This window comes from Haemaphysalis longicornis, unplaced genomic scaffold (assembly GCF_048455015.1).
Source record: "Haemaphysalis longicornis isolate Haplotype H1 unplaced genomic scaffold, Haemaphysalis longicornis Haplotype H1 scaffold_1, whole genome shotgun sequence".
Taxonomy (NCBI): Eukaryota; Metazoa; Arthropoda; class Arachnida; order Ixodida; family Ixodidae; genus Haemaphysalis; species Haemaphysalis longicornis.
The window spans coordinates 150,522,019-150,547,467 of NW_027526203.1; positions in this window are offsets into that span (position 1 = coordinate 150,522,019).

A 25,449-nucleotide genomic window follows, 5' to 3' on the forward strand; every position below is an offset into this window, starting at 1 on the left:
AAGAATAGATGGCGCCGAAAACCTTCTGGTGGCGTATGCAGATAGTGTGTAAAATCAACAAGACCCACCGGAAGGAAGGTCGCCCCAAGGAGCAGCGTAATCTCTCTCTCGCCGAATTCATGTCCCTCTATCGATATGATCTTCACACCAAACGGTACGTCAGGCGCACGCAGCAGATCGTGATTTGCTACGCGACTACTCCAAGGAAGGAGGCAGCGCCACTGGACTATAAGAGGGGGTGCGTCGTGCTTTACGCGCTGTTCGACAGGCAAGTCGTCGTGCTGGGCGGCTGCGCCTTGTAGCAGCTCTATGAAGAGATTACATGATGCTGAAACGCAAGCAGAACTATGTATGTATTTGTTGTACTATAGAAAGAAAGGACGGTCCACCAGCCGGGAATACAATTTCGACGAAACGACGCCAGAACTCGACGCTGTATCCGAACACGGCCGGAGACGATTGCGGGGGCATGGTCGTGCCCAGCGCGATCGAAACGCGGGCATCCTTCGCCATCCCTATTGCGTGCGTGCGTGCCTTGGCCAGCGAGAGTCCCTGTGCCGCGATGGCAAGCGCGAAGACGTCATGAAGCTGGACGCGTACGACACCAAGATACGGTGGACCAAGCCGGAACAACACGAGTTCGTGCGAGAAGTAATACCCCGAGTGACCAAGCCGGACTCTGAACCACTGACAGTTGTCTTCACCGGATCGGCCGGCTGGGGAAAGACCTTCCTGTTGCAGCTCGTCATGACCGATACTGCAAACATGGAAACTGACTGAAATGCGTTCGTCGTTTACGCGAGCACGCGAAAGGCGGCCGGGGCAATCGGCGGCACCATCGTGCATGCGGCCTTCAGGCTGACGCGGAAAGGCCTCGCAAGCAATAAGGACTCGGACAAGGACACGCTACGCACCGCCTCGCGAACCGTGCGCGTGAGGATCATCGGTGAAGTCAGCATGATATCTTCAGAAAACACGGCGCAACTACAAGTTCGCCTTCGCGAACATCTAGTTGCGGCGTGAATGAACTCTTCGGGGTAGTGGGCGTCGTCACGTGCAGTGACCTGCTTCATCTACCGCCGGTCAAAGACAGCACGATGTACGTGCGGAGCGCCGAACAACTAAAGTCCATCAAGAAGGAGCTGACCTGGCATCATCTCTCCTACTTCCCCCTGACGAGAGCCGTCAGGAACAAGGAAAATGGCTAATCTACCCTTCGAACTAAGATCGGAGACAGACACGAGGTCTACGACGACGATATCACTTTGCTCGAAAGTCGTTTCGTTAGCACGAGCTCCCGAAGCGTAGGCCTCTTTTACTCCAAGCAGGAAGTGCTAACGTATAACACCGATGTCGCTCTAGAGTCCGTGACGGACGTCGTCTGGTGCAAGGCCTCCGACACGTACCTCGAATAGCCATCCCAAGAGGAACGCGAAAGCGCTCAGGAAGCGTTCCAAAACTATCCCAAACGGCAGCTGCCAACTTGGCGTTTGCAGTGTCAAAACTCTACGGCATCACTTGTAACATCGCCGTCAAGGGCAGGTTGATCAACAGTGCAGTCGGAATCTTTAAACTCATCGAATACAAGCCGACGGACTACTACGAAATCCTCCGCATCTGGTTACTGTTCGAGAGGAAATGTACCGGAATTTGCGCGCAGACTGAAAACCATGCCGGTCAGAAGAGACACGCATGACAGACGCGTAAAGATCGGAGCAAACTAGACCCCCATCCTGACGGGGAGGGCGACGGTGGTGGTAGACAGGAAGTTCGGAGTTTCTTGTCGTCGGACGCCGTTTCCTTTGATGCAGGCCGGTGCACTCACGGTTCACAAGGCGCTGGGAGGAACGCGCGGAGCAAGTGGTGCGCGCGAACAACTGAAATCATCCGCAAAATTTGCTCTGTGTGACTCTGAGCAGATGAACAGACGGGAACAAATTGCACTTGAACAACCCTGCGGCTAATCACAGGTTCTACCAATCGCAACCTCGAGAACGAGTTCGGATGGGGGGAGTAACACCCCTTGCACACGGTGAACAAGTATGTACTGGAAACCTTGCAACCGAATACTTGCCGCAAGTCATTATGGGAGCGTTCAACGTAATGTTTCTCTTGAAACATGCCGAAGGCGTCGTTCACGTTCTGGTCTTGTGTAGTGCCGACGTCCTGTGCTTCTCGTAAACCTGGCTTCGAGATGGATCTTGCGAAATTAGTGAATACCGCCTCATAACCGCACAAATCGAGCCGCTGGAGTAGCCGTTAACGCAGAGAGTAATTTGACTGATCTCGCTGCGCCGGTGCATGGCCCTGAAGACGTCTACAGTGTCAGAGATGCGTCCGCCATCACTTTTTCTGCACTGGTGGTGGTATGTGTGTACATCAGACCCAACGGCTAATGACAATGCTTGTAGGTTCGTGGCGGAAATTTTACGTGAACTGCGACCTTATACAGCAATCGTGTGCTGACTTCAAAGTGGACGTGTCCGAGTCTTCGGGCAAGTGCATTAAACGCTGCATGATGTCCACGTAGGGCCTTCATCTCAAAACTGAACGTAACAAGTTCACAACTCTACATTGTTTTTGCATCGACTTGACCTCACAACACCAATAGTAGCCATCACGATTGCGCAACCACTGACCGTGTACCACAGCGGCCAGTGCATAGTTTGACGCCGATAAAAGTAATCGATATATAGAAAACAGATAGAAAATTAGAAATAGTAAATAGAAAATACTTCACCAACCCTTCCTAAAGAAACTTGAGAGAAGCGCAGAAACTTTCTTGCATCAAAGCTTCATCAATGATGCGTCCGACCTTCGCTAAAATTACGCCGCTCAAACTTTCTCCCTGGGCGCGTTCGGTTTTCTTTTGCGACTTGTGTCTTTCAGAATTTGACCAATTTGTGATGTAGTTTTGATGTTAGAAAGCATTCGCCTTCGTTAACTTTCGTTAGGACGTGATGGTAAATTTTTTAGGGAAAGAGCGCCGCATTTGCCAATACAGCGTCTCCCGCAAGTGAAAAGTTGTTGAGTCGAGAGTAGTCGAGGTATGCAATGTCAGTCGAGCAAAGAAACCTGCGTTGAATATGTCCTTTTACGATGGAAGCAGTTGGGTACTAGCTTTCAGTTTTCGCCAAATAGTGACTTCTGATGAATGAATCTGAAATAACGGTTAATGTACTTCATCCTGAATTTGAATTACGTCGCCTGGAAGTTTCTATGCGGTGCCAAAGCAACAAGATAGTTTGCCCAGTTCCCTTGTATCGCATAGCTTCTACGCATCTGTTTTCCATTAGGCAAAGTATTTTTTAGCGGCGCTTCAACACTGAGAACACGTTTGGTGCACCTTCTGATAGCTACAATTCTCTTGGTTGAACAACAAAACCAAACTCTCTCTGTCGGCGGGAAGCAGAAAATAACAATGCACTTTTAAGAAAGGGCTGGTCAATCAGGTGGTGACATTCCTCGAGGAGGGTTCATACTGCGTAAAGTTCTCTACCCCGCCCCCCCCCCCCCATTAGCGTCTATTGTTTTCCAATCGGTTATAGGTCCTGGCTTGGAGAACTCGCCACTTTCTTCGGTGGGTGAACGTCGCCCACCCCTGTGCGTTGGCGAATTTTCCCGAGATGGTGACGTTGCCAAATTGTATGATACGGGATATGTAGCTGCCCGAACTCAGTAATATGTTCCGCAAACCTCTAATACTGTAGTCAAAGGTTTCAGGCAGCAATAATTAACACGGCTGAGTACGGAAAGTAGCAGGTTCCTTGCTAAACTCTAACAAACTTCTGAAATGCTTTATTAAATATTATGGTTCAGCTTACAGACCGTTTACAGTAAGCATTTGGGCCCGCCTAGAAAAGCTGGTGCTAGCGCCACGGCCGCCATACTGACCTTTCGAAAACGTGAGATGCCGCTTCTGCGGTAGAGTGCCATGGTCAGATGAGAAATGCGCCTTCCGTGAAACATGAAAACAACCAAAATTTAATTTTAAGCAGGCAGCCGTAGCTTTTGTTGGTCGCGAGGTCGCGACATGGAACAGATCGTTCGCGGGGCTACGGTTTCGGGGGGGAGGGGGGGGGGGCTGTTTTTGGAGCGGTGCAAAGAGAGAAAGTAAAGACGTTAGCTCGCTAAGTGTGGAGATTTGGACAATGCCATTTAGAAGACATCTTGCTGTGTTGTGGTCTAACCCCGCTTGCGGTTAAAATTGCCCTATCAACTTCACCAAGATTAGAAGTGACAAGGGGAGGGCGTTCTGACGGCGTTCCGGGTGCCGCATAATACCTCCCAGCGGGCCGTAGGTTTCTGACCCCTGGTCTATAGGGCTACTTGCTTGACTGTGCAAAACCTGTTTCATGAAATGAAGAGATATCGTGAGCCAAAGGTGTAATAGCCAAGAAAAGATACTTTGCAACCTGTGTCGTTATCCGTAACCATATGCATCGTGAGAGCAATTTGTAATAGGCCTTTGTTCGCCTTCTCGTTGCCATTCAGGATATCTCGGATGAAGCCTTTCGACGGAGGCATTTACCGCACGAAGAAGAGGAGCGTCGTCGGAAATGGTAGGGGCCACATTCAGTTCCACTGCATCGTAAATGATAGTATCTGCTTGCTTGCATGTGGAAATATGTGTAAGCTGCATGAAACTCACGATAATGTTTCATCACCACTGGGTAGTTCTGTTTCTTACATAGACATGCCAGCCAAGCCCAGTGTGCCTGTTCGCACGTCTGTCCTGGGTGAGCGGCCAAACAGCACATTACTGAAAGCACAACCTTAATATTACGAGACAGAACCACGGAGTGACAAACCACCGCAACAATAAAAGAGCACGGGACACAAGCACCTGCCTCAGAAGACACAGCTACGGAGCCGCGTGCTTATGGTACTGACGTGTGGCCAGTTATCGACCGTTACAACGAGAGTACGACAGTTTTAACGTGAGCGCCACAGTTACTGAGGGAAAAATATTTTTAAGAGCTTCTATTTTTGTTTCGTTTCCTTTTTCACGAAGAAGGTGGGCTTTGGCGACCTTCAGATAGCGGCCTTACGCCGTTACTTACCACGCGTACATTTCACTAGCTATTTAGTGGACATGACAGTTTGGACACTTTTCAATTTTTCTATTGCTAAACTGCGATATATATGAAGACATTATTTTTTATACACTTGAGGCGTTTTTTTTTCGAAATAAGCCAGATCCAGAAACCGAAACTGAGTCGGATAAACATGCAGTGACATGAATAACTCGGCAACGTTCCCATAAAAAAGGGGTAGCAAAAAAATAGTTGAGATAACGCCATAAAAACACGGACGCATATCGTAGTTCGTATCAAAAATGAGCCGGATCCTGCCGTATCACGGATCAAAATGAGCCAAGCCCATTTCCCAATGGGCATTTGCTTTTGGTTTGAATGTTAGAACTTTTCGTGGGTGTGTCCGGTAGTTTTTTTTCTGCTTTTCGCAGCGTGCTTATTAATTCAGAAGGCAATTAGGAGATCAGCGAAAGTTGTGTGGCCCCAAGATGTCAAGGATGGAGTGAACAAAAGAAGTGAACGCGCTGAAACTCAGAGATGTGAATCAATGACTTCATTTTGTCTTACCCTACCCTACGAAACAATTCTTGTTATATTTATGTTTTCACTCCGATTCTAGTACTCAACTAAATAGCCGCCGCTTACAAGCACTGGCAAATTTCACCCACCTCCCCTCTAAGAAAACGAACCAATTCATGAAGGTGAAGAAGATATGAACAGCCCTTTAGTGAAGCACTTGGTAAATTCGTGTGAAAGGAATGAAGAGCTTGCTTATTTCGTGAGTGCGTTCAGGTGGCCCCAACAGAATTATCCTAGGGAAGAATTCGAAAAGAGCTGCTAATGGTGCCAAGAGGACTCACCTGATCCCCATGTATAAATCTACTGTTCTTGAAGCCCTGTTGCATATTTTAAACGCCTTTTCCACCCAAACCTCAATCGCCCCATGCTTGAAAGTCAATTTAAATAAAGCGTATATAAGAATGCCTCATAATCTTGAGCGTTTCAGATCGATGTGAGCCAAACCCAAGCTTATCAAACCAATATTGATCCTATTCACGGCATAACTTTTAATTACTTGTGGCCATAGACGCCCCCTTGCTGGCATGCAAAATATATCATATAATAGCTTCTACAGGGTTGCGTTTAGGTCCGGTAACAAACTTCCGCTTGTTTCTCAAATTCGCGTTAGGTGGATCGAGCTCATTTTGAAAAAAAAAAAACATCTGACTCATTCTAAACGCAAAATATATCGAACAACTTGCTTCGAGGTACCTTGGGTTCCTTCGATAGGAACCCGAGGTGCCATTTTGGCGAACATCGACGTGCAGAGCGGACAGACAATTTATATAAGCATGTCTTTGGATTATTTTTAATTAGGCAAGTAGAGAGCAAAAAAAAATTCCCGCGCCTTCCCGCGAGGGGAACACGAGTAAATGCAGAGCATTGGGGCCTTCGTACTGGTTGAAGGCAGTGTTGATTCCATCGCTTCTTCCGTGATGCTGGAGTAGCAGACACGAGTAAACGTGGGAGCGAGCGTCAACCAAGGAAGGAAGGAGCAACGCAGTGACTGAAGCACGAGCGTCCGCTAGCCGCTTTGTATTTGCAGCGCGCGCAGTAGAGGGAGAGCTGTACGGGGGGAGAGCGCGCATGCGCAAGCAGCGCGCGCCCTTCCACGCGCCACCGCGCTGCTATCACGCACCTGTTACGCAGAGACCGCGACGGAGCGAACGGGCTGACTACGACGCATGCGCGCACCTGCTGCGGACGCGGAGCTGTGGACGCCGTCCGACGCAGGAACAGGCGAGGCTAAGAAATGCTCTGCATTTAAAACCGAGATAATTTGTTTTTAGACCCTTCAAATCGCCTACTTTATCGGCCGTGGAAAGCGAGCAGAAGGATAAGTTCAGTTGTGAAGTAGTATACAAATTGAACAGGATGAATAAAGGTTCGCGATTAATCTCGCTAAAATTTCGTTCCCCTGGGATTGCGCTAGGTACACGCTTCAGTGGGGGACGCCACTCGCACGCCACTAGCGTCATGGTGTATTAACGATAAAGCCGCTAAATACAACAGAAAACATTCTGGCCAAGTAGTTATCACTATGCGAGGAGCACTTGCGCAAAGCCGCCGCAATCGTCACATTAGGCCGCAAATCCTCCATCGGGAGGAAAAAACGCGACAAAGGCGTGCTTTGCGGTGCTTCAGTGACAATCGCACCATCGCGGCCGGAAGCGAGAAAATCAGCGTGCCTGCGAGTAAAAAAGGACGCGCATGCGCGCCGCGCCGGCCTCGAAAGAGGCGGAAGGCCTCCAGAGCGCGCATCGGTGGCTTTCGCCATGCGCTCGCGTGGTCCGGAATATTAAGTCCCCGCCTGCAACAGTTTTGCTCAGTAAGGCTATGAATATCATGGCTTGGATATCGGCGGTAACACACATTTGGCATCCAGCACTTGGCTTGGTTAGGTTTATTAAGCACGCATATCACGTTTTCTGTTTTTTAATAAAACCGCTTTGTTTCCCTTAGACACAGTTTCGTAGCATATGAAAAATAGCGGCAGATATAAAAGGTATAGGCAGGGCATTCAAAAGCATGAATACAAAAGTACGGGGGCTACCAGTCATGAGTGACTTGAGATTTACAGAACGCATTCCCTTGATCAGTGAACCTCTAATGATATCGACATATCATCATTCAGGAGCATATTTTAAAAATACCAAATAGTAGAGTAGGATATGTATATGAAGACATCGAACGCAATTTTAGGCAGGATTGCCGAAAACCTCCGATTCAGCCTAGTTTGAGAGACACGCAAGGAGGTGCGTCAAGTTAGATAACACAGGAAAGTATTGGGAATAGCTGGTGTGGTGGTAACCACAGTTACTACGTGGCCCTTTTTCTAGTAATGAATAGTACGAGAACAAATCAAGGGAATTTCTCCGGCACCAAATACAGCAATATGCGATTAAACGAAATCTCATGCGATATGGTGAGAGCATTTTTATATATGTGTCACTTTACACGCCCTTCGTGAACTCATCGGTGCGTATTTGATTTCATGCTCTCGAGAAGCGAAAGCTAAATATGCCGGCAGAATCTCATAACTGCACAAGCCTCGAAGAAACTGTGGTTGGTATTTTCGTCCTCTTGATTCCGTTTTTACGAGCGTTTGCAAATTTTATTTTTCCGTTCTCATGGGACTGAAACTTCCACCCAACGCAGTCTTGAGCATCATGTAGCACGGCCCGCCAGCGACCGCAGAGCTTGCGAGCGGTTCCACACCGGCCGTGCATTAAGTAACCAAGCGATTTGGGCCGGAAATCGCCAAGTCCATTATACGTCGGAGCCGTAGTGTTCATCGACCAGTTTGGTACAGCATCAGGCGACATTTAACTCCCACTGCGAAATTTTGCACATACAAATACGTGTACCGAAAGAGATATTTTTTCCCCAAGGTGTTGAAGTAACTACATTGAAAAAGTCTATGAATCGCAGAATTGTCGATATAATTGTAGTAATCGGTAGGCTGCATCCAGGTAGTTCTCCTTTGTCGTTGGCGTGATACGTGCTTCCAATAAAAATCAGATAAGGATATTGTCGTGGAATACATAGGCTATAATATAGTAATCGAACCCTTCAGTCGTTACAATCCAATGTAGATTGTTTGACTACATCTGCTATAAATGTAAATCAGGGTGGGTGTCGCAAAGGAGAACATTTATTTTCGCAGGGAAATCTCTCCGCGTCCCCTCTCGCATTCAGTTGAAGGTTTGGCAGCAGCACCTCCTGTTGAAGGTAAGTTCGCTTGTTTTATATTCCTTGTGGAAAGCTTGCGGTATGTTTTATTGTGCCTGTGAGCTCTGCGAACAGAAGTGATGTTTAATTCTTTATAAGTATTTTACTGTTTGATAATTTTTTTTCAATTCTTTTTCGAAATCTTAAACGTTTTCAAGTAATAAACAAACACATCGAGAGATTATGTTGCAAAGTACCTTAGCCGAAAATTGCTGCTCTGTATTCATCAGACACTTTGAAAACTCCTTAAAAGATTTTTCTCTTTCCCGAGCCCTGGTGTTCTTTGAGCACTCGAATTACTGCATTATAGCATAGTAAAGGCTATTGGCCACGTCCCTTTCTGTTGCAGCAACGAGCGCATTCGATAGCCACTTACGGAAGAACCCATAAAGGAAAGCAGAAACGCAAAGGGCATAATTATGCTGAGATGAGCAAATCACACAGTGGCGCCTGGTGGTATTGATAGCTATAGCTTTGACAATGCTTCCACGCGCGAAGTGAGAGTGAGAGTGGTAATCGGAAGTGTTGCCGAGACACCTTAAAGGGGTCCTGAAATACCTTCCGCCGATGCATGGATGTACATGTACCCAAATAAAGCAATGTATTTGCAATCTCCTCCCGCAAGAATTATGTTAAAGCGATGAGTATTAGCTGAGAAATCGTAAATCAAAAACCGCGCATTATCGCCGCTCCGCGTTTCCTCCTCCTTTCGACTTACTCTCCGCTGTTGACGGCGCGCGAGCCTTGCCTCCCATGATGCTGCGCTCCGCAGCGGTGACGTACTTCCGCTATTGTGCTGCTCAGACTGTCGTCTGCTACGGGCAAGCTTTGTTGACACCAGGAATACCGCACTCCGCTCAAGGCTGGAAAAGCGAACGAAAAATCTGGCCGCATGTATGCGGCGGCCTGGCCTTGCCCTTTCGCGGTGTACGTTGCTGGCGGCACATGACTTTTTATCGGCGGCGAACTCGCAGCCGCACGGGGAGGGTCGTGCGGTCATTCCCTTGATGCACCGCGCACTGTTTATCCAAAAAGCGCCGTATCAGATGTGGCCCCGCTGGTGCCGGGTCTTATTTTGCGGCGGTATTAATTCCTGCCGGCGGCATGTGAAAAAGACATTTCAAACCGATACAGAACCCGTGCACAAAACGCTTCAATCATGTGACCAGTTCAGCTTGGGGCGACGCGTGGTGGAGAGCGGCAACGTTGGCAAAACATGCTCCGCCGCGCTCTGAGCTTTCTAGCGCTGGAGCGAGCGCCATTTCTTTGACAATCTCAAACATCGGTTGCCTTGGCAACAAGGCACAAACCGCTCTAAAAGTCAGTTACGGTTGCGTGATCCCGGTTCAGCTCGGGGCCCCACCTCGCGACATGTGGGCACTGCAGGCGTACCACTCACTCCCATTGGGAAGTACGAGATGCGTTTGGCATTACAGGAGGCGATGGTGTGTGTGTTGTGGACGCCTTTGTTTCGCGATGAAATGCGACGTTGTGCTTCTGCGGGTGGATAGTGCTTCCCATGGTGTGGATTATCTTTCTCGAGCGACGTACGACTCAACCTTGCATGGGGTATGTGCAGTGTGCGTGGCTAAAAGCCATCGGCTTGTGCGCCAGAGTTAAGTGACTTGCTGTTCGTCCCCGCAAACCGCGCGCGAGGTGAGTACCGAATTTACGACGGGCAGGAGGCAACCCATCCTCTGTCAATCGTGGTTCAGACTTTCAACGCATGTTGTGACGTTGTGTTCGTTAGAAACGCATCTCTGGATTGTTTTGAAGTTGAATAAAATGTATGCGTCAAACCCGGGCATTCGGCTCAGGGCGTTCTCTGCGATTGCACCGAAGAAGTGCCACGGGGCTTCAACGCTTTCTTTATGGAACGTACTCAGGTAAGAGAATATCCATGTCGTGTTATGGCCGTGTTGCATTCAATACCAACGGTTAAGCGTTTGTTTTACACTTGTTTCGTTTGTCGTAAAATGCCCAAGCACTCCGGCACACCGCTGGCAGATCAGCCGGCGAGCCGAGGCTGAGCAGACGACTCATCTCTTTGCCGGAAGTGCGTGAAAAAGCCGCCCAATAGCAGGGTGTCTAGCTCATGACGAACATCTGGGAATCGATGATGTAGACATGTGAAGATGGCGGCGTCCAAAAACACGAAGGGAAGGGTGAGAAAAAAACGACAAACTTTGCAACAAAAGTGTGAGCTTTCCGCTGCGCGTAAAAGAGTAATACTTGGCACAGAGGACGTTGACGACCCAATCTAACGGTTACTCTAGTTCATTAATTGTGCTCAAAATGCCTTTCAGGGCCCCTTTAAATACTTCCCATATGGCAGTGTGACCGCTGTATCCACATTGTAATTCCGTCCACTGTGGTGGGGCCGCAGTAGTGTGTATCTACCTAAATGCACCAAATCTCTGGCAAGGGCAAAAGGCAGCAACAAGTCAGTGCGAATACACTTGTGTCCCTACGTTTGCTAGGCAGGGTCTCGGCTAACTTCAAAAAGGAAGCCTTTAACCGGTAGGAATGCCTACCAATATTTTCTCCCCAGAGCAGGGGGGAGGGGCGGGATCTACGCCTGACGTTTTCTCGGGCAACACGTCAGGAAGTTTAACAACAGACGCCTGCCTCACCGCCGAATGGGAAAGGCGTGGAAAGAATGAAGGCTGGCTTCCTAGGAAAGCATGTTCACGAAGTCTCAAGGAATTATCCCTAGCGACAGGCGCGGCAGTGAAGCGAACAATGTCGGAATGACTACTCGTGGAGTCTATTTGTCGGGCTTTACTAATTCCTGTTCTGGCCTAACTCTTACTGCAGAAACTGGCCCGTGGGCTGTTAGTGAAGCGGTTGTCGGAATTTTTAATTACATACACAGGTATTGTACTCGTGAAAAATAAAACAAGAAGTGTATGGCGCCATCACTAGGAACCAAAATGTTTTTTGATAGCAGAAAAAACATTATTTTTTACACCATAGTTGCAACGCCACCTTCAGCGTGCTTCTCTCCAGCCAACGTGGTGTTCGTGCATGGTTTAAAAAACAGCAAGAAATTCACGTATCTCAATTAGCCGCACCACTGGAGCGGTTGACTTCAAAACGACCGGTTTAGGCGCGAGAAGCTGCTCTGCGTGGAGCATTACGACAAAAAAAAAAGTAACCTAGTACCCAATGCGGCTCCTATAGCTTCTGGTAATCCCGTCTGTTGGGTTGTACGACTCAAGAAGTGCTATGAGCGGGCAGAGACAACGCAACAAAAACCGTCGCGACAATAATTGTAGCGCACAATAGTGGGGTTTAGCCAGTCCCGAATCGCTACACACATCATTTTGTCCAGGTTATCGTCGCCCCAAAAAGACCCAACAACGAGAGCTTCGGGAGCGCGAATTGCTCATGTCGTTCCATTGAAATTTTATACCCATTGGTAATTAAAATTATTTGTCAGGCACGAGTGCTGACCCAACACTTTATTTGTACAATAGTACGAACTCACAACACCGGCAGCAAACCCAATTAGCCATTAAATTTTGCGGTGAATGAGTAAACAGGTCAGTTCCGCCTGTGTGCTTGGGAAGTATATGCACAGATAACTGTTCGTGAATTGATAATGGTTTTGACAAGAGGTGCAAAAAGAAATGATGGCCGCAGAACGCATAAGCGCACTGTGCCTATCACTGATAAGTTCAGCATATATTACACTCTCAAAGAAATGTTTGAGCATTGTTGCTCATCTGCTGCCGAATCGTGGCTAGTAGATTGTGTTGTGGCTGCCGCTCACATATCTGTGTCTACAATTTGTGCCATAAACGTTCGGTTCAGCGCTGGTGCGGGTCGAGCCATTCTTTGTGCGTTTTTCAGCTGCGCTATTTTCTTCTGTATAAGGAACAAACCCAAATGCCATTTTAGAGAAAAAAAAGTTCCCGAGCAATGTTGTATCCGTACTCCGCTATCCGAGTTGGCTCTCATTAGTGGATCCATCTTCGATGAATAACAAATTTTATCTGCGGAGCCGTTTCGGCCGAGTAATATCCCTCCGTTGCACCAAAAAACCTCGAAGTTTGGCGGAAAGTGGCGAGGAGAACAGGAGCCCAACAGCAGGTGTTGGGAGGGCGTGCTTGAAGATATAAACATGGTTATGGAGATCCCGGGCATCGAACCCCCTTGAAAACATCAACCTAACCACAGAGCCTACCCAAATTCCTTAATTGTGCGTGGTTAGCAGCGGTGGCAAGCAATAACATGTGCAGCCATTTCAAAAGAAGAAAAAAACGCTTTTCGTGTGCGGATCCAACCTGGGACCCTCGAGTTATGAAGCCGTCGTCTATCCCTTCGAGCTGTCATACCTTTCAGGTCACGCAGAATGTTTTGGTGTTCCGTTGCGCGGGCTTTGGCTTTAAACCTGGACGCGAGTTCTAGCGCGTCCTAACCCGTCCACTGTGGGATATTTGTCAAAGCCTCCGGAAGAAACCGTGCCGGCCTGCCAGTCAAGCTCGGAATTAATTGTGAGGGGCAACAGTCGGGTCCAGGACGAACTCAGAGGGGCCGCACGCTCTTCTGTTCCTCCAGCCTTGCACCACTAGAGCAAGCTGCGCCAATTTTTTCGCTATGAAACGTTCGTGCGCTATATACCAAGCACTGTCATTGTACAATGCACATTATGGCTTGTCCTACAATGGTTGAGAGTTTGAAAAGGAAGATTTGCTTCTTTGGTAAACATCGAACCTTGTACTTCGAGATCGTGCACCTACCCCACTATCCGCCGCTGCAACGGACCAGTGGGGTTTTCTGTGTGCAGAGAGTTGAGAGAAGCAGCTGCCTTACGCGGGTTGTGTTGGACGCCGCGTTTGTGAATCCTCAGCTGAGGCGTCTATATGAGAGCGCGATTGGTGATATCTTGGATTAAATTTACCCTGACGTTGCTATATACACGGGGGTAAAAGTCATGTCGCCGAGTCCCTCCTTGCAGTGGAAGCCACAGTTGGTATAACAAACTCCATGAATGTGTAACATTCGTAGGCAGAGTTCCACTGGTCTTATCACCCATGCAGCATGCTTTCTTCTGTGCAACGGAAGCCACCAATCTCTTTCTGTGGCGCCAAGACTATGGTCAACACTTCCTCCGTGGGTGACTTCGAAAGTGAAGGAAGCGGAGAACAAAATGGCGCTTTCAAATAAAACTGCCGGAAGCTGGTGAAACCGGCCAGGAATGCGAAATAAACAGTTCCTTGAGTACATCGCTATCGTGACGACGATGTGGCCATCCTCTACTGTCGATGAGTACGGAAGTTTGCGGCAAATCTGTGGATTGTCGCTCTGGGGTTTCATGAAGTCCCGGTGTCCAGGTGGTCTGCGCAGACCAGCACTGATCAAGGGATGGCTTGTTTGGGAGTCGTCTAATGTGGGCAGGAGTATACCGCGTGAAACGTTGTAAGGGGTTATTTCCAATGCGGGCAGTCAGATGACATCTTCGAGGGAATTGTGTAATTCTAAATTGTTTGCGTTCGCCGTGTTTGGAACATGTACGCTAGGTAATTTGATAGTGAGTGGTGTGGCGGAGGAATAAGATCTAATCGAATAACATTTATCACTGGGGACGGCTGGAGGTCGAGTGGAGAAAGCGAAAGAATGTAGACGACAATGATTTCTCGTTAATGCGTTTTCAATCAACGGAAGATGTCGTTAAGATTTTACATAAGCTTTCACTTAACAGAAAGAGTGAATGAAACAAATCTTTATTAAAAGTCTAGTCCGGGATCCCCTGGCTGCGGCTGGCTGCGCGGGCCCTTTGCACCAGGTCAAGCTGGAAGGTAGGGTCCTTGCTGGTCAACCGCGCCGTCCACTGCTGTATAGAGGGGTTGGGGATTGGGTGCAGGTTCGGTGTCTTTTGGCACTCCCACACCTGATGGTATACGGTACCGGGCGCTGGGCAGTAGTGGCAGGTGGCTGGATAGTCTGTCGGATAAATGGCATGAAGAAGGGTACGGTGTGGATACGTGTTAGTTTGAAGCCGCCTGAACGTTGTTGCTTCATCCCGTGTGAGTTGGTGGTGTGGAATGGGGAAAATTTGCCGTTTGTGTCGGTAGTCCGCCAAGCTATCTGTGTAGCGCAAGAGAGGTTGCGGATTAGGTGCAAGAGGTGGTGACTGCCCCGTGAGAGAAACGGCCCGGTGTATGTAATCGCGGGCAGCGGCCTGAGCCGCCTCATTCCCCTCAAGGGATTCGTGTCCTGGCACCCAAACTATATAAACTTCGGGAATGCTCTGTCTTGTTAAAAGAAGACGAAGTGCCGTTTTAGAAATTTCACCTTTTGAGTAATTTCTGCACGCTGCCTGAGAGTCGGTAAGTATGGTGATTGGGTATTGGGCTGTGATGATGGCGTGGCCTATCGCGGCTTCTTCGGCAGTATCAGTCGCTGTGGTATTGATGGTGCAGGATGTGATCTCTTGGCCTCGTCCATTCACTACACAAGTTACGTGGGCGAGATGGTGCGGATAAGGGGATGCATGCACATAACAGGTATTTAGGTCGTTTGCATATCTGGCGGACATGGCTTGTGCTCGGGCAATTCTTCTGGCCTTGTACTCTGGATGCATATTTCTCAGTATTGGGGCCACTCGTATGTGCTGTGGAATCTTCAAGGGTATGCTCGTTTTCTGATCTTTAACCGGTGCAGTGGTATAACCTAATCGGTGAAGAGTTGCGCGCCCCGTCGTTGTTTTCTTCAGGCGCTCTATCTGAGAAGTGTGGTGCGCTTCTTGTAATTCCTACCAACTGTTATGTACGCCTAATTGTAATAATTTAGATGTTGATGTCTTCGAGGGTAGCCCGAGTGCAGTCTTGTAGGCTTGGCGAATATTTATATTTAATCTGGCTTCTTCGTTCATTTTAAGGGCCAAGTACGGTGTTCCATAGGTGATTCTACTTATGAGTACTGCTTGTATTATTTTGAGCGTGTCACGTTCCTTGAGGCCATATCGACGATGTGCGACGCGCTTAATTATGTGTGTCAGCTGGTTGACAGTCTTCTGGAGGGGAGCGATTGTGTGGAGCCCAGAGCCATTTTTAGGGACAACAAGTCCAAGAATTCTCAAGTGAGGCACAATTGGGACGGGTTGCTCATTTATGAATAGGTCCGGGTCTGGGACGGTGGACTTGTTTTGTTTCGGGGTACCAGCACTAAGTGTCAAAAGTGCCGATTTATCTGGGCACATTCAAGACCTCGTTCTCGAAGGTATCTTTGCGCCTTGTCTATAGCGGCTTGAAGTGCTTCTTGTTGCTCACCCATGGATCCTGTAGGCGTCCAAACGGTGAGATCATCTGCGTAGAGGGCGTTACAAAGATTGGGAATATCTTCCGATAATGGTGGGAGGTCCTTCATGGCAAGGTTAAACAAAAGTGGCGAGATGACTGACCCCTGTGGGGTGCCACGAGCGATCGTCTTGAAAGGAGCAGACCGTAATTGTCCAATTCTAATGGTCGCGGTGCGTTTCGTGAGGAAGGCTGCGACATAATTGTACACTCTCTTCCCACAATCAATGGATGAAAGGCCCTGAAGGATAGCGTGGTGACTGATGTTGTCGAAAGCACCTTTTATGTCTAGAGCCAGGATGCAGCGCTTATGGTTCTTGGGAAGCCGGTCAAGAATGTCTTCTTTAATTTGAATGAGTACGTCCTGAATGGATAAGTGTGGGAGAAACCCATACATAGTGTTGGAAAAAAGGTCATAGTCTTCAATGAATGGGGAAAGACGATTTTGGACCATATGTTAAAATAATTTTCCTACGCAGGATGTAAGCGATATGGGTCTCAAGTTCCCTGTTGTTAACGGCTTTCCAGGTTTATGTATTGATGTTACATCGGCATGTTTCCACTGTGGAGGGATTTGTCCCGTTACCCAATTATTTTTTATATAGTCTAGAAGGGCTTCTAATGCTGCAGAGTCGAGATTTCGGAGGAGCTTATTTGGAATTTTGTCCTTTCCAGGTGTAGTGTTCGGGTGAGGTTTCGTGCGGCGGCTTCTATTTCGGCACGGGTAAAAGGGGCATCCAGTTCGGGGTTAGGGGCGCCATTGTACGGTGGGAGAGGGAGCGAAAGTTGGGCGCTGTCTTTCCATGGCTTTTAAGTGCAATGCACTTCTTAAGCGACCCTGAACCTGCGTCCACCGGCGATGTCCGCGCACGTGGAGATGGGCGCGCGCAGCCTGGCCGCTGACATAGAACATACCCACGTGGGGGATTGGCCAGGAATCTCCTCGTCTTCCTTGGCAACGGGGGGAGATGGGCGCGCGCTGCCTGGCCGCTGACATGGCACATACCCACGTGGGGGATTGGCCAAGAATCGGGCGTGAGAAGAGCTAATGCACCTGCTTAAAGGAGTACTGACACGAAATTTCAAAGCTGAGATACGCTCTAGCAATCAAGTACAACGACAACACAAATAGGTGTCTGTGAATAAATGCATCTTTCTTTCTTTGTAGTTGTGTGTGTGTGTGTGATCTCTCTTTCGCGAACATTACCGAACCGCGCAAATTCAACTCGTGCATTCGCACTTTCACATTCTTCCCCTCGGGGAAATGCGGGGAATTTTTGTAGCTCCTCGAGGAGTTCCGCCTCTGTTCCGGGATAGTTATGAATAAGCCTCTTTAATTGATGGGCTATGGATGATTTAGATTCCTTGTTTCCCATGAGGGATCGAAGCAGATGCCATGTTCTACGGGTACCCAGTGTACCCTGCCATTGCGTACAGAATTGAGCCCAGTTTTGTTGGCTTAGTGTTTTAGCATATCCAGCTGCTTCTTGCGTTAATTTAGATATTTTGATACGTATTTTTCGATTTGTTTTGTGCTTTCTCCATCACTTAGTTAGCCCTCTTCGGGCCTCCCACAGATGTAAGAGGTGTGCATCTACAGCGGGGCAATCTTGCGTGAGAGGCAATTCTTTCGTTTGTTTTTGGAAATTTTCGAACATTCTCTGTGCCCATTCTTCGATGTCTTGAATGGGACCGGTTGGTGCCGATTCGCGGAATTTCTGCCAATCAGTATGCGGGCAGTGCCGATCTTTTGTGAATCAGTGCGATAGTTCGAAATTTGGAATTGAATAATGTAATTGTCACTGCCCAGCGTTTCAAAGAGACATTCCCATGTTGGATCTTTAACTCCGTGTGTTAAAGTAAGATCTGGGGTAGTGTCTCGAGAGACACTATTACCGAGCCGGGTTGGAGTGTCCGGGGCATTGCACAAGTGCAAGCTATTAGCTCGTATGGCATCGTAAAGTGGTTGTCATCAGGTTGATTTTACGCGAGTGCGGTTATCCGAACCGCCTACCTGTGTTTCTTTATCACATTTGGTGATTGAATGGTGTTAGATGCGTATATGCAGCTCCAGTAATCTGTGGAATTGTAAATGTATTGGAAAGAATAACTGAGTGAATACAATATTCCCAGTGCTTGCTATTCTCTGATGCTCGTTTCTCAATGAGACTCAATACTCCTTGCAGGTCGAGGCTGGAGAGTGGTGGAGCCGGAACCTGCATCAGACAACCCAGAAGATATCGAGGTCAGTGCCACAGCTTGACTAGCTGGCAGGAGTCTAGCCCTGCTATTGTTCTGCGGCTCCTATTAAGGCGTGCTGATGAGCCCACAGACCTGGGTTGGATCCCGGCCGGTCTGGTAGCTCTGGGCGAGAAGCAAAAAGGCCCGCGTATCGGTAATTTTGCACGCGTATATGATCCCCAGATGGTCAAAAGTAATCCTCAGAACTCCGCTACGGCTCGCCTTATTGTTGCTTGCGTGCTTAGTACTCCATATTTTGACATTGTTGTTCGCGTTTCTGTGCGTGTTTTGTGTGCTCGATTGTATCACCCATTATCGCCCTTTTTAGTTCCATTTCGAAAGCCAAGCTTGCTTTTAGGCTCAGCTATGTTAAACATGAAGCTTCCCCTCCCTGTGATTGGGTTCGGTCAGCTATGCCGGGTGACAACACGGGGTATCATAGCGAATCTTTTATAGCCTTATGAAATATTTATTGCACCTCAGTGAACCTTTTGAGGCTGCATGGCCCCCGTTGCCTTTTTTGTTAGGTGCAACATATCTACAGCGAGTTGGTGACATACACTGAGGGCCTCTACAGAATCAACTTATACCATCCTCAGCTATATCTTACTGGCGCGCAATTTAAACAATACTTTTTTTCAGACCTGCCTAATCCCTTGCATGTTGCAAATGACATATCAGTACCTGGTGCCTGCGTGCTTCTGAGTTCTGCATATATTCTCCACCTCCTTCGCTAACCGCCGCACCCATGACTGTCATATTAACGTTCTTCCTGCTGCTCAATGCATTTCATTTCCTTACTACTTCGCACTCCTAATCTCCGAAACTTTTGTAGCGGAACCTGCACTGGCCGAGGTTGAGGAGTTTCGCGTGGACCCTGAAAAGCCGTGCTGTGCAAGCACGAGGAGCGTTGGATTGGATTGGCTTGGATGGGAAATACAATCCAATGGGAGTACGGGTGTGTAGAGAATTGAGGCCGCACATTCGCCGGTCTGCGCATTCTAGAGGAGTGACGTCATAGCCGCGGCAGACGCACTGGTGCCGGCGCGTGCCCAGCTGGGCGCCTCCGTTGCGCGGTAGCCAAGTCTGACGCTGCGCCGGAGCCGCTTGATGGCCGTTTCGCGTGGCTCCAGGAAAGCCACGCGAAACGGCCGCACTGACTGGACTGGACTGAACCGGACTGGATGGAATTGGATTTCCATTTTAAGTTTTGTTTTTTACCTCGAAGCAGTATACCTGTAATGAACCAAGGACATTTTCTTGTCCGCATCAGCAGAAAACTCCCACTCTACTACTGGCTACACAAACATGCATCCCAGGCTACTACTGGCTACTAGCCACACCCTGGCTACACAAATAAACTGCTGACACCGCGACGGATTCAACATGGGCCCGCGCAGAGAAGAGGATGGAGAACCCGTCGTATTGTCAACTAACCTACACCCAGACGTGTATAAGGAGGCGACAGACGGTTATTGGGATTCAGCGTCTGGTTCCGGGGTGTGCACTGTTTGGCGGTGACGCATAAAACAACAGTGAGGGGGAAACAGTGAGATAGATGAAGCCAAAGACGTGGTGTCGCCCTCTTCCTCACCCGTCGAAAGACGCTAAAAGTGGCCGCCAGAAACTGCGCGTTCCAAAGTGCGCAGATAGGTGCCGGCACGTGCGACATGAAAGCAAGCAACAAAAGACAGAACTCCCGCTCTCGCGGTTCAGGCATGGGGCGCGATGCACTGAGAAGGCGGGAAATTCGAATTGTATTGGCCAAACCTCCCTTCAGTTTAGTGAGAGGGGAGTGAGATTATGAAGTGAAGGGCGTGACGGGTGGTAGGAGTGAGCGGATGCCACGTGTGTGAATTCAAGTTACGCCGCATGGGTAATCGTTGTCGGTGTCGTTTACAGCTTCGCAGTACAGCCAACTTCACAGCGTGGATTGGAGCCAATTTTAACAGCGGAGCGTTACTTACTGACCGTAAGTTCGGGGTTCGTGCGCGCCAAAACGTCCCAGCTAGGAACGCTATAGCACAGGCGTCGTGCAGATGTGGCAATAGCCCTTCGACAACGGAAAGACACGTGATAGCGGCTGCCGCAACACTCGAGAAGAGCGTGTGCATGCGCTCATTATCGTAGGAAAGCCCTTCGCGCGGGAGCTCTCGTCGTCGTGCGCATGAGCTTTGTATCGTGCAAGAAACCTCTCGCGCAGCGTCTTCGCAGTTCTTTGCATGGCCCCGCCGCGGATAGTTGGAATGGCAGAGGAAGATGCCGTGATCCGAAACGCAGGGCGTGCTACTGAAACTCTGTGTCCGTCAATGCTCAGCTACAACAGCTTCGCGATTCAAGTCTTGCGCATGAGTGAAAGTTTCCCGAGATTTTTTGAAACAATGTTTTTAAAACGAGCGAAACGTTTTGAACATTTAAGGACGGTACCGTTTTAAGTGAGTTGGGCTGATTTATTTAATTGTTTTTTCTTTATTGGGGTGTTTGAAACCAGGGCTATGAGGCGCACCGTAGCGAGGTGTTCCAGATTAATTTCAACCACCTGGAGATCTTTAACGTGCGCTGAAATCTCGACAAACGGGCACTTCCGCTTTCCGCCTCCATCAGAAGAGCAGCCACCGCGTGCGGGATCGAACCCGTGTCCTTAGCCTTAGCAGCAGAACGATTAGCCGGTGAGCCACAGCGACGAGTACTACTCGTGTACGAGTATCGCCGATCGTAAGCGCGCAGTTTGTACGACGTTCAGTTTTGCGTACGAAAGATTGCGGTGATGATCACGATAAAATAACATCACACTACTTTTTAGGGTTCAGGCCTTGGGCAACCGTTAGGTGAGTCTCGCAGCGTCGGCGTTTATTCCCGCGTAAATGAGTGAGCGAATGCAGTAGCGACGCCAAGAAGAAAACGGAGAGGCGCGTCAGGAGAAAATTGAGGAGGGGGGCTTCCCGCATGGCTATGGCGTTATCTGTCTCACTGCCTCCCCCTCACTCTTTTCTCGTGCATTGCCTCCAAGCCCTGACACCTTCCCCAGACGCTCTTGCGTTCTCGCCGCTAATCCAAACCACGTGGCATTTGCGCGGGACCGTCAAACACTATTTGCAATGACATGCTCGCTTCTCCCCCGTGCGCGTCTAATCCGAAGTGAGATTTCGGCTGGAATTTAAAACACTATTTGGAACAACACGCTGGCCAGCGGCGGCGACGCGCTTCGAGATAACAGGAGAGTATTGGCGGTGAGATGTTTGAGTGGCGCCCCCTGGCTCTGACGTCGGTTTAGGGACTCGCGCCGGTGTCGTCTGCTACACTCCACTTCTGAGGGCAGCTGTGCCTGTGCTAGAAATCGTCCGCTTTGATGCCTTAGTGCATTAAAAAGCATATTTCTAGTAAAAAAATGCAGTTATTTTTGTTAGTTTCTACCACATCTGAATAATTTCAAGTTGTATCCCACCCAAGTTGGCAACAGACGAAGAGAGACAGAACAACTTTCTTCAAAGCATCCGTCAGAAGATCGCGTGTACTCGTTCTTTCTGACCCGCCGCGGTGGCTCAGTGGCTAAGGCGTTGCGCTGCTGAGCACGAGGTCGCGGGTTCGATTCCCGGCCGCGGCGGCCGCTTTTCTGATGGAGGAGAAAAGCAAAAACGCCCGTGTGTACGAGATTTCGGCGCACGATAAAGATCCCCAGGTGGTCAAAATTAATCCGGAGCCCTCCACTACGGCGCGCCTCATCGCCTGCGTTGCGTCGGCGCGTTAAACCCTACAATCAATCAATCAATCAATCAATCAACTCGTTCTTTCTAGCCTATTCATGAGGTTCAACGCTCATAGCTCCTCTTTAAGTACCGTAATTACCCGATTCTAACGGGCACCCGATTTTGCTGGCAGAAAAACCGAAAAAACTTGCACCTCCGATTGTAACGCGCACGGAACCTTGTGAGCAAGAAAAACGAATGCGAGAGAAACGGGCGATTTATTTCTCGTATTAATCTCACTCATCTAACTGCTCGTCGCTCTCCGCTGACCACAACATCTCGTCATCGGTGCCGTCAAGCGCGTTCGCGATGCCACACTTCATAACGAACGTTCAACCATGATCGATGGGATCGTGGCCCACGCCTCGCACGCCCATCCTGCGAGCTTCTCCAGAGGCGCACGCTTCAGCCGACTGCTCGTTTTGAACGCCTGAGAACCGCTGCTGCCATTGCTGTTATCAAGCACGCAAGTGGAACGATTTGACGATTTGTGTGAACGCCGATAGAAAAGCCTAGGCGCCTATGCTTCCTGCGTCCGAAAAATCGTTGCTAAAAGCTTTGGCGTCATCTTGAGATGGCGACGGCGATAGGCGGGACCAAATGTCCGTTGTTTCGGCAGTTTCGGTTTCGTATCCGATTCTAACGCGCATGCGATTTTTCGACCTATTTTTCCGGCGAAAAAGTGCGCGTTAGAATCGGGTAACTGCGGTATTCAAAATGCGCAGGCTTCCCTACAGTATTTTTGTGATGCTCTTATGAAGACTGAACAGTCTAATGCTACGTACCAAGCAGCAGGCATCGGGCCTACACGCGCATCGCATGCAGGAAATAAAGCGGCTCTCTTCTAATTCTTTCGTTGCTGACTTGTATCAGATGATTGTGTTTTTTTCTGAACCCAACGCATTAATTTTTCTGCACCGTTACAAACATCATATTAGTAGGTTTCGGGATGTTTGGGAGGCTCACAAAGATCGTGTGGGTATCTCAGGCTGTACGGCATTCATTCTCTTCAGAAATTGGCTTTCGTTATCGCTGCGTGCAAGAAGGGGCATATCCGCAGCGTGAGTTGTTTATTCAACATGCAAATACAATGAGAAGGTCTGTGCTAGGGAACCGATTGATTGATTGAGATTGATTGATTGATTGATTGATTGATTGATTGATTGATTGATTGATTGATTGATTGATTGATTGATTGATTGATTGATTGATTGATTGATTGATTGATGGAAGGGTTTTAACGCGCCGACGCGGCGCAGGCGATGAGGCGCGCCGTAGTGGAGGGCTCCGGATTAATTTTGACCACCTGGAGAACTTTAACGTGCGCCGAAATCTCGTACACACGGGCGTTTTTGCTTTTCGCCTCCATCAGAAAAGCGGCCACCGCGGCCGGGAATCAAACCCGCGACCTCGTGCTCAGCAGCACAATGCCTTAGCCACTGAGCCACCCGGCGGGTGTGCTAGGGAACCGCGATGGCGCCCCAGACAACGTTGTCCAGGGTACCCGAAGGCGGCTTTCGTGTTCCGAATTTCTACCCTAACCATCCTTATCATTAAGGGACTCTCAACCCGAGCAATTATGAGATAATTACGGGGTTGAAGGTTTGATCAAGCCTTCAACACCAATAAATATATTATACGTGCATAATTACAAGAATCGAAAGCGATGAATATTTCCAAGCAGCTATTGTCTTCCGACCCTTCCAGGCCTAAAGAACAAAAATCTGGTCTAGTCGCGATGGCGTTCTATGAATAAACGGAGAGCTAGATGTTTGTACACTAGAATAAAGATAGTTCTTCCAGGTTTGAGCTTCCTATGAACAGATGCATATCCTTCGCTGGGAAGTAGAACAGCGGGAAGAGAAGGAGCGTCTGCTGGAACAGAAGTGCGAATGGGTTTCAAAACAACAGAAAACCGTGCAGAAAAATTCCAATCGCGTGCGGACAAGGGCAAGAAAGGAGATGCACCACGGAGCGCTACTTTGAACTTTTAAGTTGAAAGTAGTGCTCTGTGGTGTCTCTCCTTTGTTGCCCTTGTCCGCGTGCGCTATGAATTTTACTGCAGTGCAACACCAGCTCGCCCAGGAATCCATACTCATGGACATAAGGCCGCTGCCGCCACCGTTTCCATTGCACGTTCCAGCTCGCTGAGTAGCTGGGAATATCGCCTGGATGGACATTAACGTCGACGTTATACAGTATTTCTTCGTCAGCTTTAAGGGCCTTCAGAGTGACAATTTTGGCAGTGCTTTTCACTGCTAAGCACGCGCTTTTAACTGGTTGCCGATTTATCAGGCACGAGTTGGGAGTGGAGGGAAGGGGGAAGGGGGGGGGGGGGGCGAGGCGTGTACGCACAGATATAAATGTACGCACTGACGACATGTCCGTTCTGCTGGTGGGAGGCCTAAACATCTATGTCCAGCTACCCAATGCGAACTTTCCGCGGTGTCCTTAGTTTTCGAGCGGATTGGGTTGGTGTCTTACGCAGACAGTAAGAGAGACAGACAGAGAGGGAGAGAGAGAGAGAGAGAGAGAGAAACAACTTTTGCTGAGCTCATTTCAGGTGACGCTCGCAGGCGTCAGACGGGGTGGAACCCTATTCACAAGTCCCATACGAGTGCAATAGCTCGTGGCCCCTGGACGCAAGCTCTTGCTGCGTCAACAGGTGGGGGCTGAACATCAAGATCTCCCATCGCTCGGGTAGGGGGGGAAGGGAGAGGGGAAGAGAAGGTGGGGGATTCTTGAGCTGAGTGCACTCCGCCAGTATGTGCGGCAGAGTGCTTTCAGTCTTTTTGCAGAACGGGCAGATGGGGTTGTGTTCTGCCGGGAACACCTTGTGCAACAAACTGGGTGCGCCAGTGACCCCCCTTGTGAGCGGCGCACGATAGTTTGTTGTTTGCGTTCGAGTTGCTGGTGCGGCACGGGAAGCCTGCACCTGGCGCTCCTGTACAGCGCACACAGTAAGATGGCTACGACGCGGGAGGGAAACAGAGAGCTCCATGCTTGTCGGCTAGAATAAATATCGAGTCCTTTGAAATTTCATTGTTCCGAGTGCTAATTGTTGGATCGTAAATTACAAACTTGTTTTGTCCCCTGCATTGCGTTATCTGCTTCCAGCTTTGCAAATCATCCTTCTTCACAGAGTCGAAGGGCACTAATTTTTAATATTTTCAACATCCTGCCGGCCACACGATAACCATGTGAAGATGCTGAAGCTAAACAATTTTTAGCGGTCATATCACGTAGCTGTCTTCTATGCACCCAAGCGTAAATGTTCAAGATCATTGCCTGCTTCGTGCTACAAATCGATGTCATGTCCGTGGTCACCTC